Genomic DNA, 6,075 nt, shown 5'->3' with positions numbered 1-6,075 from the left:
TCCAATTTGGACAGTACCATCAACAGTTAAAAGAGGTGCTTACCAAAAAAATTATACTGACTGAATGGCGAACAGCGCAGACCATGATCAGACTGTACGGGTGTAATGGTTGCACAGGCAGAATCACTTGCCGCCAGCAAGGAGACCCAATCATATTTTCTATTATTGGTATCATATTTTTAAATTCGTTTATTTCTTAACAAAACCGATTACAAACAAAATTAAATTTTGGATTGGAAAACGTTTCTCAGTAACATTTCAAAAGGTGTTAACTTACATGTTTTCTGTGATTTTTTCCGTACTTTTTCACAGGAATAACTAAAATTATATGTAATCTGAAAACTGTCTGTTGATTTACGGAATGAGTGAACAAAACTATTAGAGATATCACCTTGTGACACATTCTTATAAAGGCGTTAAAGTACATTAAACGAGATCATTGTCAATCCTTGTTGGAATAGACAATATATCATCATTATTACTGAATTATACTTGATCTGTGCACTTTTAGACAATACATACGTAATGAATGTGGGGATTAAATCTGACTATCAGGCAATGTCACTCAGAACGACTATTTATATATAAATATAAGCTACACTTTTAGCAAGAAAATAACACAATAAACAATTCATAATATCAGTACATGTTCAAGGTGTAACTCCGTTTTTGATTTTTTTCTATATCAGTTGAAATCTCAACTTTCCTCTTGTTTTTTACATGTCACCATTCAGTTAACTTTTTTGTAGAGCGGCATACACTTATGAAGGTCAACTAGTTGTAGTTTTATTTGTATTGGTAAAGAGATTCATAATTTTGACGAATACGTTTTCATCATTTTGTTCCTATATGTCTAAAGATAAACACTTTTTAAACAAAGTTGATATTGTATTGAACAAGTAACTTAACATTTTACACTTATAAATAATGTGCTAAGTAAACATGTACATATTTTTTCATGTTGAGTGTATTGCTTCAAAAAGTAAATTTATATCATAATACTACCTTAAGCATAAAAGCAACAGTTTCATTTTGCTAAAATTTGTTTGCGGTGTTGCTTATTATGCGGATGAACGCAATCATATGTCTCTCTTCGTCCCAGTCACGCTCGTTAACTTCAAACGCAGTTATATTTTACAATTAACTTTGTTGAGACTTTACTATAAAATATTGTTTTCTTTCAATTTCAAAACAATTTTTCTTATTAAGCTTCTTCAGTGCCTGCATATTTAATTTCACGCAAATTGTCAGTAAATGTAACATCTTAAATTGTTCCTTTCACTTTGAATTTCCCTCCGGTCGTTACAAATGCTTACTACTCAGAATGCGATATCCTATACGATGTTTAAGCGTTATATAACATCTATCATCGTGGACTTATCCATCCGTAAAAATGTTTTCTTTATATCCATGTTTTGACTGATGCCTTGTGATAGCATATGTATAATCACAAATGAAAAGCCAAAAAAAGCCCAAAAAACATTGAATATTGCGAAAACGAAGACACTGTCACAGAGGACATAAAATAGGGGTGTTGAATAGGCAAATTGCCATTTTTTAAAATGTTCTTATTATACAAAAGTGCATCTCGTCTTTATGAAATATGCACTTTAACTAATATATCAAGGGTTCAACGCAACAAGGGCGTATCTACATATAATTATTATATGTAGATACGCCCTTATTGCGTTGAACCCTCGATATACGGGTTATGAAATGCGAACGTATCTCCATGTTAAGATGACATCCTCTAGAGATATAGAATCGCTGTCTATTTTCCAGTATAGTATCACTATAAGTATCTTATATCTAATCACAATATTATCAATCACATTAGAGTACATCTAAAATATTATATCAAACAAAAATCTTCCATTTCCATGGCTTAATATCTAAAAATCTCAGTGGTCTTTATTCAGTTTAAGGAAAAATGATATACTTTAGAGAGCTCCAAAGACATTAAGATATTTATGAGCAATAAACCTAGATTTGGAACATATCGCCAAAACAATATTTCAGCTTTCAGAACTATTTCGTTAAAGTGCTTTATATATATTTATTCATCATTCTTCACGTGAAATGTATGTATCTATTATACAAGAACTGGTATAAAGTGATAGACTACTAGGAAGATTGAATGTTGGAAGCGTGAGATCTTCATTGTAAATTACACTTTGACACATTTCTTTTGCTGATGATCGTTGCAAAATCAACTCCTGTTAAAAACAAGGAAGAATATCTAACAGGGAAAGCCACATTCTAAAAACGCAGCATCCCCAAACGTAAACCCAGCACGCAGACGCTTACACGACCAGCACACACACTCGCACAAAGCAAACACGCAAGGACCAAAACGAACAAAAAAAAAAAGGAACGCAGTGGGGCACTGCCTTGGAACGGTTAGTTGCAAAACCACCACTGGGGAGCTTAACCCGGTTTATGGTGCACCTAACCTCACTCTTACCACCGCCATGTTCTAAAGTCAGAGGACAGTGTAAATAAAAGTTATCCCCGTCAGATGAAACTCAGGGGTCAGTACTGCTTTTTTTCTATGGCTTCGTGTGTATCTTTGCTCTAAAACGGACACGTTTAGGACACAGACTGTCTTTTCATAAAGACAAACCTTCAAATTATTTACCATCTGTCTTGGAATTAAGCATGTCAAGCTAACTTAGCTAACTTAGCCTGGCTCTTTATGAAAAAGCAGTCTGTGTTTTAGCGTGTCCGGTGTAGAGCATAGATACACACTAAGCCATCTTTTTTGTAAAATAGGAGTACTGCCCTCTGAGTTAAAGACAGTCAAGAGCATCAGTGCTCTGCACAGGATTTGAACAGTGGACCTCTTTATTTACAGTCAAACGAGTTATTATTAGACTAGCGGGCCATCCATAACAGACAAAAAATGGCCTACCGCACACCGTTGTGGTTTAGAAATGGAGTATTTTCTTGTGGAGAACCTTTTTTGCTGATTTGAGGACGGTCGAGTTTTCATGAAGGTGTCGATTCAGATAGAATATACTATCAATCCACACTTGTTGGTCTTTTATTTGTTAGTTCCATGGTAAACTAACCAATATATGCATTTATCATTAATAAATGCAAGATCTCTCTTTCTCAAAAGCGAAGGGAGAATGTTTGAAAAAAAGAATTGTGGAAAAATCTGTAAAAATGTCCTTTTGGAGCATAGAATTCAAGCAAGAAGAATAATAGTAGACTCAGTTCATTTGAAATAATGAAATGTGCAACATCTCTCACGCCCCCTAGCACCGGCTTAAGCGGAACTCTATTACACATTTATTGAATGTACTCCTTGATATAAAAGGACCAGAAAATATAACAACAGTGAATCCAAGCACAGGGAGACATTTTACTGCCGCCACACGACACTTAAAGATTTCTGTTGTGATAGTTAATAAAATCTGTAAAAAATAGAATGCAACACCAAGAAAATGTTTTTGGTGTTGCTGGATTAAGAAACAGCAAAGGAATGAGGTCTGTTAGATATGAACTTATATACAAAAGATTGCTTAAATGCTTACATTCAGGCAATCTGCTTTTCCGTAATTGCATTTGATATGACGTCATGTTGTTTTAAACAGAATCATCTGAAAACCATATGAACTGCGTAGAGAACAAACTTTTACATTAATTAAAGTATTATTAACTAGTCACAAACTCCACAATATTATATTTCTAGGTCGGTGTCAAATCAGGGAGAAGACTATGTTGATAAAAAGTTTGCCCCTTGCAAACCCTTTGGAGCTTAAAGCATATGAGGAGTGTATTCTAGGGTGTTGCAAATTAAGATTCCCCAATGCCCAATTCTCCGATAATATTTTTATTTTCTTAAAACTCCTGTCATTGCAATGATAATTATAAATATAACTGTTATCTTATAATCTTAGAAATATTTATGCATGGAATATCGTGAGATGTGATAAGAATTTGAATATATATTAGATGTGAAGTGTAAGAAGTTCTTCTCACGCGATCACCGCCTACACAGATTTGTCATTTTCACGTACTTGTATTTCTTGATTTGTGGCAATGCTTTTCAATCAATTAAGAACAACATAACACCAAAATAAAGACGCAAAGAACTGAATATGTCTGTTAGTGGATGATATGTTCGGAATAAATCAAATTCACAAAGTCTTTCCTCGCTACATCGTTTTTATAGACTGGTACATTTGTATAAACAAATTTGCACTTTCCTATAATCCATACAGATCCCCATCAGAGTTTTAAAGGAAACTTCATTTTTAATATATTGCATTATATCATTGCATCAAAACTTTAGATTCTTTTCCCAAAACTAGGGATCTATTTTGAGAAAAACCACATGATAACATCACGTGAATTCTCTAAAGGTATGGAAGCCATGCTAATGAGTAACAATTTGTCCTAACTAGATTTCTGTTTCCACAGTTAAACATTTTATATCGCTTTGATTATATGTAAAAGTTGAAGGCTGCGCTTGTTAAAATCTGCATTTCACATGAAGTATGCTTGAATCTGATGTGCATTTCAAATAAGAAGCTATTTAGATCTTTCGCATTTCTAATTAGAATGTGATGTTGCATTTTTTAGAAAAAATTGTTGGAATGCTTCACTTTAACATATTTCGTATTTTATAATCAGATACTTTTCTCACCTGGTTAAAGATAGCCTCGCTGAATCATCATCGTCATAGTCTGTCCATAACACCATACAAGTTTTTAACTCAAACATAATGTTTAAAGCAAATGGTAGGAAAAGTTTTAAATTAGTTTTAATTGAAACGAATATATGTCTATATATGTCTATCAGAACGCTATTAGTGATGATAATTGTTATTTTCAAAATGATGAAGATTTTTCACATTATCCTGGAATCTTACAATGTTCAGCTAAAATTTAAAACCGGGCCTTGCATGTGCTGTAAAGCGGCATCTATATTTCAATAACTTAAAATAAATAAAAATAAATAGACCCTGGTTCGCCTTCAATAAATCAAAACAAAAACACCCTAATCTACCGTAATAAATCAAACTAAATACACCCTCGTTTCAAAATGGAAGATATGAACACCCTAAGGCTGCTACGCGTCTCTCGGTATCAGTATCTTTAGGAACTTTCACACAGTCATTACAATTGCAAGGTTCCATATCTGGGCACTACACAATCATATGATTGGTTAGCTTCTCTCTTTGAGTACACTTGTACACATGTCTTGCGATACCCGTGATCTTAAAATATTTGTCGTAATAGATACTATATATGTAAGTACTGTGGCAATATCACGGAAGACAAATGTATTAGCTTATTTCGAAGAACAAAACGTAGATTATCCCGCTTTTTCTAGGTTTTAATCCAACAAGTTGTTGTGCTGATATATTTTTAATTATGGTCCTAATCTGGTAATAATCACTTGATTTGGAAAAATGTACAAGTAAAATAATTTATCGGATGGTAATTTATTAAAATTTTCATTTTCTTGGTTTCCTATGTGAACATTTCCCCCTATGGCAGCTGCTTTCAGACATTTTGCGAAGCTTCTCTGGAAACTTCAAAATGTTCTGGAATTCGCTCTTTCAAATATTCTTTCTTGAAGCTTTTTAGTTGAAACTCTGTTAAAATTAATGTGAAATTCCAGATAAAGCCTCTGTGTACTCAATGAGAGTCAGAACTGTGAAAATTAAAGTGCAAAATAATAAAGATGTGAAATCTCATGAAATCGTGAAGTGAGACTGATTATTCATTCAAGCCTCTCTCCATGTTAAGTATTTTTACAACGCCCTAATATGTGTACGCGTGTTAAGATATAATCCTCTTTAATATATACGAATACGTCATATATCAAGGACAAGGATTATGTGTCTCTGCTTTTTTCACTAGATCTGCTACTACAGGGCGGAATCTTATTCACTTGCTAAATTAATACCTTTTGCATGCGGAAAGAGTTACCAACTGCTGGAGAGGTCTTAACTTCTTTTTTGCACACCTGGTTAGCGACAGACAACATATATTTTAAGACTGTTTTTTTTTTTTTTTTTAAATATATTATTCGATAAACATATTCGTTATTGAAATAAAT

Source organism: Mercenaria mercenaria, chromosome 6 (genome assembly GCF_021730395.1).
Source record: "Mercenaria mercenaria strain notata chromosome 6, MADL_Memer_1, whole genome shotgun sequence".
Lineage (NCBI taxonomy): Eukaryota > Metazoa > Mollusca > Bivalvia > Venerida > Veneridae > Mercenaria > Mercenaria mercenaria.
The sequence above is the reverse complement of the archived record's forward strand: the minus strand, read 5'-3'. Positions refer to the sequence as shown.